Source organism: Orycteropus afer, unplaced genomic scaffold (assembly GCF_000298275.1).
Source record: "Orycteropus afer afer isolate SDZICR_OR568_19922 unplaced genomic scaffold, OryAfe1.0 scaffold00092, whole genome shotgun sequence".
NCBI classification, from domain to species: domain Eukaryota; kingdom Metazoa; phylum Chordata; class Mammalia; order Tubulidentata; family Orycteropodidae; genus Orycteropus; species Orycteropus afer.
In genome coordinates, this window is record NW_006921679.1 from 5,344,322 (window position 1) to 5,357,516 (window position 13,195).

The following is a 13,195-nucleotide window of genomic DNA, read 5'->3' on the forward strand; positions in this document are numbered from 1 at the left end:
TATATATATATATATATATATATATTATACAATATGAGGTTTTTAAAAGAATATCACGGCTTTGAGTGTTGCCTTCTGTCTTTTGCCAGTGGCTCTGATAACCTTTAAACCCAAAACCACTCCCATGGAGTCAATTCCAATTCATACTGGCCCAATAGGACATAGTAGAACTGCCCCATAGGGTTTCGAAGACTGTGAATCTTTACAGGAACAGACTATCTCATCTTTCTCCAGAGTGTCTGGTGGGTTCGAACTACTAAACTTTTGGTTAACAGCCAAATACCTTAACCACTGCACCACTGGAGCTCCTTAAATGTCTCAGTTTTGCTACTCCATTACTGAGCACTAATTATACACATCTTTGCTTTGTAACACTACAAAGAGTAAGTGCCTCATAAAACTGTATGTTCATGTAGTGTCCTCTTTACCACCACCCACATTAGGTTGTAAAAACATAAAGAATAGAGGAACATTGGCAGAGCTGACCTTAATATAGTTATCAAGAATTTTCAAGTGTTCAGGAGGGCTGTGTCTCAAACTCTCTCTGCTAGAATGGCTTTGGTCAATAGTGAGAGTGAGGAATTTTGATGGATACTCAACATATCTTGGTCTGAAATTATTTTCCTACAGGATGAGGTCACAGGGTATATCTATTATTTCCTCACATAGACTCCATTTTAGAGACATTCCTTTAAATCTAGGAGACCACCAAGTCAACTGGGATTCATGGTGACCCCATGTGTGTCAGAGTAGAGCTGTGTTCCATTGAGTTTTCAGTGATGGATGCTTTAGAAGTAGACTACCAGGTCTTTTTTCGGAGGCACCTCTGAAGTGTTCATACCACCAACCTTTCAATTAGTAGTAAAGTGTTTAACTGTTTGCATGAGCCAGGGACTCCTGAATCAACACCAAGTGGGAAATATTTCCTTTTCTGTAAGATACTGAAAGAGCAAGGCTAGTAGGAAAGAGACACATTCCAAAGGAAGTAAAATCTCTAAAATACAAATGTTGTTATATGCCTTTAAGTCGGACTTGACTCATACCAACCCCTCCTTGGGTTTCCAAGGTGGTATCACTATGGAAGTAGATTGCCTAACCTTCCTTCCTAGGAGTGGCTGGTGGGTTTAAACTGCCAGCCTTTGGGTTAGCAGTCAAGTGCTTTAGACACTACACTACCAGAGCTCCTAAAATACAAATGGGAAGAATTAAATACAAACACCTCACTTACACAAAAACATTAATTTTTAAAGATATTATGAGGTTAATGCATTTGACTGCTAGCCAGAAGATTGGCAGTTCAAACACACCAGCCACTCCAGAAGGAAGACTGGGCAATCTACTTCTGTAAAGATTGACCACCTTGGAAACCCCAAACCACTGTGAGTTGGAATTGACTCGATGGCAGTGAGTTTGTTTTTTTGGAATATGTGATTTAACAAGAAAACATTCATAAAACATTTAGCATAGAGCATGGCATATCAGAGATGTTCAATTAATGGTGACTGTGTCAGTTAAGGTTGTGTGCCAACTTTGCTGGGCTGTGGTTTTGAGTGGCTTGGCAGCTGGATGTAGTTATTCCCCATGATGGAATCGTAATCACTTCCATGGTGGAATCTGCTGTGAGAACCTAATCAGTTGGAGGGAGTTACCTTCAGGGAGTGCCCTACTCTCAGTATAAATGGAGAAGCTTTGAGAATGGGCTCTAGCTTTTTAGCAAATTTTGGGCCATGTTGCCTGCCAATCTAGAGATTATTCCTGAACTTGAACATGTGGCCTATTGTGCTGCCTGCTGATTGAGATTGTACCATTTTACCTGCCTATCTTGGGTTTGTCAGCCTCACCAGCCAGCGATTCTGTGAGTTACAGGAAGCCTCTAGCTCCAGTCGGCCTGGAACAAAAGGCAGACCTAAAGCACAGGGTCAAGGGCCTTCACCTAGCCCCCTAGAGCCGCTACTGTGGATTCAGACTTCTAGCCTCCTATACTAACAGAATACATGCCTGTTTGTTAAAACCATCCACTTATGGTATTTTTGTTATTGTAGCACTAGAGAACCAAGACAGTAACTATTTATTGACTCTCTGTTGTTGTGTTGTTATTTGCCGTCAAGTCGGCCCCGACTCATAGCAACCCCTCCTTGGGTTTCTGAGGCAGTATCACTACGGAAGTAGGATTGCCCAACCTTCCTTCTGAGGAGTGGCTGGTAGGTTTGAACCTCCAGCCTTCTGGTTAGCAGTCAAGTGCCTTAGGTGCTATGCTACCAGAGCTCCCATTGACTCTCTAGGCTATGCTTAATAGAAAGACTGAAATATTGTCAGACTCTCACAAACTCTCAATAAGTAATAATAATGATAAAAGAGTAAGTGAGATGAAATAAGTCTTTTATTTCTATTTTTGACTATTATCTAAATAATTTTGAAAAATGATGAACAATCAGCCAATGTTTTAAATTAATTTATAAAATGTTAATTGTGTTTAATTGTCACAAAAGGAATAATTTATATTGTTTATAATACTTATATTCTATTGCAGTTATTTGCATTTTAAAATACAACCAGTACATCATTTTTAAATGTATAGTCTAAATACAATAGAGATTAAAGATTCATTGTTATCCATTTAAAATGCATAAGCAAACTGTTATTTAACAGAGGAAATGTCACGTTTTTCAACTTTCTTCTTAAGTAAATATTCTACTTTCCCCACAAAATTTTACCCTAAGGCAACTGTGTTTCCCCTGCTATCTTTTTTTTTTTTTTTTTAACTCAGTCTGTCACTTGCAATAAAAATCTATACATAAATTCAAAGTAAGTTTTATTTCATTTCAAATAATCATGAAGTTTAAGTGCTAATATTTTTCTGAATTGAGTTGTTATTCCAGTTATTAGTAATAGAAAGCTAATAAGCATATTATACACATTTAAATGAAAAATTAGTAAGCAACCAAAGTATTTTTTATTAGAAAAAATAGCTCTTCAGGAGCTAGATGAAACTTTTATATAATGTTTTCATATATCCCCAAATAAATATTAATAAAAAGAATAAGGCAGGATACAGCATTGATCCTATTCCTACTTTTTATTTTTTAAAAATCAAGTCTTACTCAAATAGATAAGAGTAAATGAGTTTTTCTGTGGCAATATTATTCAATTCTTGGAATTTCTTCTTAGCTATATGCCAAAAATCACATACTGATCTATTATCAAGAATTATTTTTAATGACTCAGGAGTTGAAAGCTTTATAGGTCCTTTTTCAAATTTGGTAAAAGTAAAGAATTTAAAACTTTACGTCAAACAAACAAAAAAAATTATTACTTACTCATTAGAGTCTTTTACTTTCTCAACACTTGCACTAATAGTTCTATCTGTTGATTGGAACCAGAGATGGAACCTGGATGCCTTTTTCTTGTAAAGTGGGAGAAGAATAGAAGAATAATAGCATAATAAGAGATTGCCTGCTGACATAGTTGGCTTAGTAAAGCATCCCTCAGTGGCTTGCCAACATTATATCTTCTCTTATTCATGGTTGAAAGAATAATGATCTTCCCAGAGATGTTCAAGTTCTAGTCCCTGGAGCCCATGAATATGTTACCTTACATGACAAAGGAAAGTAAGGTTCCTAACCATCTGGCCTTAACATAGGAAGATCATACCAGATGATCTGGAGGAGACCACTGTAATTTCAAGAGTTCTAGAAAGTGGAAGAAGGAGGCAGAAGAGGATGTCAAAGAGATGCAATGGAAGAAGGACTTGATCCACCATTGCTGTCTTGGAAGGCAAAGAAAGAAAGCCATGGATCAAGGAGTGCAGGCAGATAGTAAACCAAAACACCAAATTCACTGCCATCAAGTCAATTCTGACTCATAGTGACCCTCATTGGGGTTTCTGAAGTTGTAAATCTTTACAGAAGTAAATTGCCTCATCTTCCTTCCATGGAGCAGCTGGAGGATTTGAACCACAGACTTTCTGGTTAGCAGCCAAATGCCTTATCCACTATGCTACCAGAGCTCCATAGGCAGATGCTAGAAGTTGGAAATGGCAAGGAAACAAATTTTTCCTTAGAGCCTCCAGAAAGGAATGCAATCCTACCAGCACCTTAATGTGAACCCAATGAGAGTTGCATTGGACTTCTAATCTACAAACTACAATAAATTTGTATTGTTTTAAGTTACTTACTTTGTAATAATTTGTTACAGCAGCAATAGAGAACTGATACAGCACTCTAACATTTCTTAACTCATTTATTCTCACAACAATCTTACTATTGTTGTTGTTTGTTGTTGTTATGTGCCATTGAGTGGCCCCCAACTCATACTATTAGTGCCCTCATTTTATAGGTGAGTAAGTTGGCATGGTGCAAGTGATTAATGTGCTCCAAGAGTTTGGAGGTTCAAACCCACCCAAAAGTGCCTCAGAAGGAAGGGCTAGCAATCTGCTTCTGAAAGGTCACAGCCTTCAGAACCCTATGGACCATAGCTCTACTCTGACACACATGGAATTGCCTTGAGTGGAAGATGACTTGATGGCAATGGGTTTTTAACTTGAATTACATAGAGGTCCAATAACTTGCTCAAAGGCACACCTCTAGTACAAGGAGAGAGATCATGGAGTTAAGGCTTGGGCCCAGGTACACGAGCCAGTATAGATCAGATTTCACCATGGGAAGAGTAGCAAAGACTAAGTTAACCTGTGAAAAGCATATGCATGTGTTTTCCATCCCTTAGACTCCAAAATTTGTATGAATAACATATTTTAAAAATATGTAAGAATAAAGGTGTATTTTGTTCCTTATTGAATTCATAATTTTTTAAAATAAACATTTATTTAATAAATTTTTTATAATTTAAATGTGTTATATTTACATTCTGCCCAGATTAAAAGAGATGGAAATAGCAAATACATTTTACTAAAATGCCAACTCTAAGATATCTGGTGGTCGACGATTTGAACCCCCTGTTCACTCCTCAGGAGAAAGATGAGGCAGTCCACTTCCATGAAGATTTAAAGACTTAGAAACCTTCTGAGGCAGCTCCTCTCTGTCCTACAGGGTTTCTATGAGTCAGAATTAACACAGTGGCAGTGGGCTTGATTTGGTTTGAGGTTTAAGATATTGGTGGCAACAGCCCAGAGCACTGTCCTGAAGAAATTCTGAAGCTTCTTTAGGCTAAAGAAAGAAGATCACCATGAAATAGGGCCATGTATGTGTTAACCTCTAGTTTAGGGCAAGAACAACAATTTTGAAGCTGGATTCCAGAGCATGGGTTAGAATAAGGCCATTTTGGAAACTTAGCAGACTATCAGAGCTAGAAAGACACATATCTTAGAACTTTTCTAAGGTTGGGTTTGTGGATTAAACTATAAACACAGATGCTGAAGCTTTTTATGGAGACTGGCAATGAATTCAAGCTGTTGAAAAACCTAGGATAAAGTCCTACCATCTCCTGAGTTGGACCAGAGAAATACAAACTGGCAAGAGGTACAAAAATGTGGTCCAAGAAAAACCTTGAGATAATGAGTGAGAGGCATAGTGGAAGGAATAAAAGATTAAGCCAAGAGTTTAGACAAAGCTCTGCAGTACACTCACTGCCCTGACCCAGCACAAACCTAGGCCACATCACTCAGACACCAAGAAGCCATAAGCACTATGAGCCACAGGCATTGGAGTGGCTCGTGAAAACTGACTTGTATGTCATATTGGATAATACCTTTGCTTTTTGTTCCTGCCCTGTTTTGGTTTCTAGATAGCTCCTGGACTCATGTTTCATTTCCTACTTCAAGGCTAGCCTTTGCTGCTTTTGTTGTTGTTGTTTGCCGTCAAGTTGGACCCAACTCATAGAGACCCCTCCTTGGGTTTCCGAGGCAGTATCACTATGGAAGTAGATTGCCCCATCTTCCTTCCAAGGAGTGGCTTGTGGGTTTGAACCTCCAGCCTTCTGGTTAGCAGTCAAGTGCCTTAGGCACTATGCTACCAGAGCTCCTCTTTGCTTCTTAGACTTGCCAATAGAGAAATGTATCTGTGAATAACTATGTTAGAATTTATCACTATACACTATGACTGTCTGTTTTCTTTCTTGTCCTCCTTACTTGAGTGTGAGATCCTTCAGGTCTGGTGCTGTCCTTTATTTGCCCTTCTACTACAGAACTTGGCAAAATTGTTGGCAGAGAAAAATATTCACAAATGTTTATAACTGCATTCTCTTCTAGGAAGAAAGGGCTGGTGATCTACTTAGGAAAATCAGTGTGGTGGTTAAGTTTTTGTGTCAACTTGCCTGGGCCTGGTTGAGTGGCTGGACAGCTGGATGTAGTTATTCCCCATGATGAGACTGGTAATCAACTTCATGGTGGAATCTACTATACACAGCTGAGTAGCTGCTTTGGGGTATGTGGTCTGCTTCCCAAATATAAGGAGAAGCTTTGGGAATGGTCTCTAGCTTATGGCACACTTGGACCCTGCATGTAGCCATGTCATTGTTCAGCAGCCTGCCATGCTCTGTCGACCTTGGGACTTACAATGGACTTGAATTAATGGCTTGCCATGTGGTTTGGTAACATCGGGACTGTGCCATTTTATTTGTCGACCTTGGGCTTGTTAGCCTCAGCAGCCTGAGTGAAGAGATGCCTCTAGCTTCAGTGGGCCAGGAGGAAGAGGCAAAGGTGAAGCCCAAAGTCGAGGGGCTTTCACACAGCCCCTAGAGCCTGGCACTTGGAACTCAGACTTCTAGCCTCTTGACCTGTAAGAGAATAAACTCCTGTTTGTTCAAGCCATCCCATTTGTGGTAGATTCTTGTCAGAGCAGCACTAGATAACCAAAACAATCAGCCAATGATGTTGTATGGATTACAACAGTTTGATCTGAAAATGATCATGAGAATGACAGCATTTCATTCCGTGTGCGTTGAGTCACCATGAATCTGAGCCTACTTGACAAAACCTAGCCACAACAACACTCTTCTAAACTGGTACTCTATTGACTCCTGATAGGAGAATAACACCATTCAACTTGTAAATGACTTTAGTAGCTTTATCCCAAGTGCCACAAGGCTTTTCTATTTCTCATAATAAATAGGGTGATAAATTATAGTACAATCTACAACATCTCATTTCCTTTAAATATTTTCTCAGAATTCTTAAAACATCACAGGATTAGTTTTTTTTTTTTTTTTTTTGGTTAGGTGCCATCAAGTAGATTCTGACTCGTAGCTACCTTATGTACAACAGAAAGGAACACTGCCCAGTCCTGTGCCAGCCTCACAATCCTTGCTACTCTTGAGCCCATTATTCCAGTCACTGCATCAATCCATCTTTTCGAGGGTCTTCCCCTTTTCCACTGACCCTTCACTTTACCAGGCATGATATCCTTCTCCAGGTACTGGTCCATTCTAACCTACATGACCAAAGTAGGTGAGAGGAATGAAGTCTGACCATTCTCTCTTATAAGAAGCCATCTGGCTGCACTTCTTCTAGGACAGATTTATATGTTCTTCTGGCAGTCCATGATATTTTTATTATTCTTCACCAACACCACAATTCAAAGGCATCAAGTCTTCTTCATTGTTGTTGTTTGCCATCGAGTCGGCCCCGACTCATAGCGACCCCTCCTTGGGTTTCCGAGGCAGTATCACTACGGAAGTAGGATTGCCCAGCCTTCCTTCCGAGGAGTGGCTGGTGGGTTTGAACCGCCAGCCTTCTGGTGAGCAGTCAAGTGCCTTAGGCACTATGCTACCAGAGCTCCTCTGAAGTCTTCAGTCTTCTTTTTTGCATTGTCCAGCTTTCACACATGTATATGAGGTGATTGAAAATACCATGGCTTAGGTAGGTGCACCTTAGTCTTCAAAGTGACATCTTTGCTCTTCAACACTTTAAAGATTTTAAATACAAGATTCACAGATATCATACCCACTTTTAAGATGAGAAAACTGAGGGCAAGGAGGTTAGGATGTTGTTTGACATTATACACTTAGCAAATAATACAACTGGGGCTACAACTCAAGAGTTTTGGATCTTAAACCAGTTCTTCTGCAAAGTGCACTTGATCTTGATGAGAGTGACATTGAGCAAGAATGTTGACTGGCATCATCTCTTCAATGGTTCCACAATAGTCTTTCTGGACACTAACAGCTGCCTAATTTGGGCATGGGTGTCTGCAGTTCTATAAAGGGAATTCCTTTGGCTATTTCAAGAGGTTGTTCTTATTTAGTTAATTATACAGAAAGAAGAAATTGGGCTAGGCTATTAAAATTATTTCCTTTAATAGAATTTGTCAGAATTTGCAATCTTAATACAGCCAATTTTATATCACATAGAATTTATTGACAGGGAGATATGAAAAATGTGTCTAATCCAAATGTGTTCTCTGGGTTAGCCTCAGAGTTCTCTCTCTGAACAGTGAGTTATTGAGATGTCACACATGATGGACAGTATATCTCCCCTGACCTCTGAGCAGATTTCATTGTTGATAATGTCATCAGGAAGCTTTGTCCTTGAATGTGTCACTTGGAGGAATTATGTGATATCCACCAAGGAAACGTCTACTCCTGCTGCACTTAATGGAATCTGACCTGAAGTTTATCTCATGAAGAATGACTACTGTTGAAGTGGGGACTTGAGTTATAGCTGCATTCCTCACAGCTATATTAGTAAAGGTACCCCTTGCCATCAGGCCAATTCTGACTCACAGCACCCCTAGAGGAAAGAGTGGAACTGCTCCATAGGGTTTCCAAGGTTGTAAACCTTTAAGAAAGCAGACTGCCACATCTTTTTCCTGTGGACCAGCTGGTGGGCTCAAACTGCTGACGTTTCTGTTAGCAACTGAGTGTTTAACCACTATGCAACCAGGGTCTTTAGTAAAGATTCAGTGCTGTTCAAACCAAATTAAATATCAAACTCATCTTTCTGTAGCTGACTCTAAGGATATTTCATATTACAGTCTGGGGAAATTTGGAGATTTGGGGCAAGGAGTAATGAGGCAGAATGTTCTGGTGTCAAATCCCCATAACACATGACTTTTTTACTCCTGCATATATACGTAGTATGGCCTCCCGTTCAGAGGCATTTATAAAGTATGGCAGGCATGGCATGTTCCCTGGGAGCCACTGGAAGCAGAGCACGACTAAGCAATTTCTATTAACAATCACAGTTTCCGTCTCCAGCTGAGAGATCATTCAGCAAGTTAAAATGAATACTTTTCTATTTGAGAGCTTCCACGGGTCTAGGCAGACTGTGTGATCTTGCACTGCTCAGTCTAAAAAGAGAAGAAACTGGGGGGAAAAATGGCTTTGAGCCCATCATGGACCAATTTTCATCAGTGAAAGCAAGGATGGTGCAGTTGTAATTTTCATGTAGTGTCATAAGGTGTTAAGAAACTCTGGTAGTGCAATGGTGAAAGCATTCAACTACGCAAAAAGGACTTGGAGGCAACATTTTCTGACCTCCTCTAACTTCACAAGAGGAAGACAGAATCACCATCAGCAACCTAAGGCTTATTTCTATGAGGCCAGACATGCCGCCACCCTCCAGGCTTTTGCCAGTTCTGACACCAAACTCTCCCTTCCATGGCACTCACGACTTCTCTGTTGGGTTCAATAATTCACTGCAATGACCACACAGAACTCACAGACAATACTTACCCTTATGGGGTTTATTAGGGAAGTAACAGGCTACAATTCAGGTTCAAGAACATGCTCAGGATACAATTCTTCAATCAGGACAGTTTCCTCTCTGTTGTGTCCTCAGACATGCCTCTCTGGCTCTTGGCATCTTGGCCTGTCCTCTGCTCTGCTCAGGCAAGTGTTACAAAGCTCTTCTAGCTATGCCAATAAGTACACCTAGGTGGACCCCACTCTGCCAGCAAGCCTCCTGCCCAAGAGTGCTCAGCTTTCTTGCTCTGTGGGCCAGGTAAGCCTGCTGCTCTGTCTTGTGCCTCTTGGTTCTACTGCAGCCATCTCTGTACTGAGGTGTATCTCTCTGCCAGGGCATCTCTCTGTCAGGGCATCTCTCTCTGCCAGGTGTCTCTGCCAAGGAGTTCCAGGGCAGAGTTCTTGCATCCAAGGACACACTCTACTTCACCTCCAGCTCTTCTCTCTTGATGTTAGTGAGATCCCTTCTCTGCCTTGATGAGGGCTCATTTTAAGCCTGGCAGAGTGACAAAACTAACCAATCAGATTTCTACATACTGTATTTGCATGGTCCCACCTAGTAATCCGTTAGCAGGCTGCTAACCAAAAGGCCTTCATTTTGAACCCACCAACCACTCCACAGAAAAAAGATGAAGCAGTTTCCTTCCATAAAGACCTACAGCCTTGGAAACCTATGGGACAGTCCTATAGTCCCGTAGGGGAGCTGTGAGTTGGAATCTACTCGACAGCAGTGGCTTTGCTTCCGTAAAGATTAACAGCATTGGAAACCCTATGGGGCAGTTCCACTCTAACCTACAAGTTCTCTGTGAGGTATAAAAGACTCGATGGCAGTAAGTTTGATTTTTGGGGTCCTAAAGGTGTTAAGTAGGAGCTCTGGTAGCATAGTGCCTAAGACACTTGACTGCTAACCAGAAGGCTGGCAGTTCAAACCCACCAGCCACTCCTTGGAAGGAAGGTTGGGCAATCTACTTTTATAGCAGCACACAACCCGCCACAGTACAACAAACAGAGCAGTGGTAGATCTAGAACAGACAACAGAAACCCAAGGAGGGGTCGCTATGAGTCAAGTCTGACTTGACAGCACATAACAACAACAACAAGGTGTTAAGTAAAAGATTAATGAGCTTGATCTGTATTTTTGAACTAATACTATGGTAAATTTATGTAGAAGATGGGTGTCAGATGTTTGAACAGGGACACAATTTCAGCACTTGCCGTAGGTGCTATTTTCCATGGATATGCTCCTGCTCACATCAGCAACCTTTGTTAACTTTAGCAATGATATTTCAGAAAAGATATATCTCTCTATATATGTATGCATACACACACACAAATGTATACCTCTGTATATGTTGTTGTTGTTGTTGTTGTTAGCTCTTGTCTAGTCATTCCTGACTCATGCCACCCCATGCAAATGAAATGTTCCCTGCACTATTTCCATGATCAGTTATAGACCACACCATCATGATCTATAGGATTTTCACTGGCTAATTTTCAGAAGTATATGTTTTTGTGGTAGGTGCTATGCAGTCATTTTCAACTCATACCAACCCTACGTACAACAGAATGAAACACTACCTATTCCTGTGCCATTTTCACAATTGTTGCTGTCTTTGAGCCCATTGTTGCATCCAATGTGTCAATCCATCTCATTGAGGTCTTCCACTTTTCCACTGACCCCCTACTTTACCAAGTGTTCTGTCCTTTTCCAAGAACGGTCCCTTCTGATAACATGTTCAAGGTATGAAAGACAAAGTCTCACCATTCTCACTTCTAGGAGCATTCTGGCTGTATTTCTTCCAAGACAGATTTGTTCCTTCTGCTGGCAATTCATGGTACAGTCAATATTATTTTCCAACACCATAATTGAAGGCAGCAATTCTTCCTTGATCTTCTTTACTTATTGTCTAGCTCTCACATGCATATAAGGTGATTGACAACACCATGGCCTGGGTCAGGTGTACTTCAGTTCTCAAAGTGACATCTTGGCTTTTTTTTAACACTTTATATAGAGATCATTTGCAGCAGATTTTCCCAATGTAATATGTCCTTTGATATCTTGACTGCTGTTTCCATGGACCCTGATTGTGGATCCAAGTAAAATGAACCTCGGGAAAACTTCAGTAATTTCTTAGTTTATTGTGATGTTGCTTATTGATCCAGTTGTGAAGATTTCTCTTTTCTTTATATTGAGATGTAATCCATTCTGAAAGTAGTAGTCTTTGATCTTCATCAGTAAGTTCTTCAAGTCCTCTTCCCTTTCAGCAAGCAAGGTTGTGTCATCTGCATATCAATGTTAAGGAGGCTTCCTCAAATCCTGCTGCAGCATTTTTCTTTATATAGTCCAGTTCCTCAGATTATTTGCTCAGCATATAGATTGAATAAGTATGGTGAAAGGATACAGCCCTGATACACACCTTCCCCGATTTGATACCACACAATATGCTTTGTTTTGTTCCAATGAGTGCCTCTTGGTCTATGTACAGGTTTCTCCTGAGCATAATTAAATGTTCTGGAATTCCCATTCTTTGCAATGTTATGTATAATTTGTCATGATCCACACAGTTAAATGCCTTTGCATAGTCAATGAAACACAGGTAAACATCTTTATGGTATTCTCTGCTTTCAGCCAAGATGCATCTGGCATCAACAGTGCTATCTCTCATTCCATGTCTTCATCTGAAATGGTCTTGAATTTCTGTCAGCTCTCTATTGATGTATTGCTGCAACCATTTTTTATATTATTATTATCATCTTCAGCAAAATTTTACTTATGTGTGATATTAATGATATTGGTTGACAATTTCCACATTCTTAGTAGAACATATGATTATCCAATTCAAAATTACCAATACCATTCCATTTCAGCTCACTAATGCCTAGTATAGCAATCTTCCAGCATTCCATTTCATTTTTGACAACTTCCAATTTTCCTAGATTCATACTTCATGCGTTCCCTGTTTCAATAACTGATGGTTACTTGCATCTGTTCATTCTCTTTTGAATTGTACCATATCAGCAAATGAAGGGGTTGACATTTTTACTCTATCCGTGTCATTAAGGTCAACTCTACTTTGAGGAGGTAGCTCTTGCCCAGTTTTGTATTGAGTGTCTTCCAACTTGAGGGTCTCATCTTCCAGCAGTATAGCAAACAATGTTTCACTGCTCCCCATGATGTTTATGCTGGCCAGTATTTCTCCAAGTAGGTCCCCAGGTCTTTTTCCTAATTTGTTGTAGTCTGGAAGCTATGCTGAAACTTGTCTACCATGGGTGACCCTGCTGGTTGGTATTGGAAATACCGGTGGCATAGCTTCCAGCAACACAGCAGCACACAACCTGCCACAGTATAACAAACAGACAAAGCAGTGGTCGATCTAGAACAGGCAAGTGTATAAACAGCAGCATTTATTGGTCGTTTTTTGGAATGGGAAGGAATAAGGAAAGGAGACTCACTGCTTAGGGGGCATTGACTATTTGTTAAGACTGATGGAAACTTTTGGAAATGATAGTGTTGACGGTTGAACAACATAACAAACACCACTGCATTGTACATGTAAAAAGT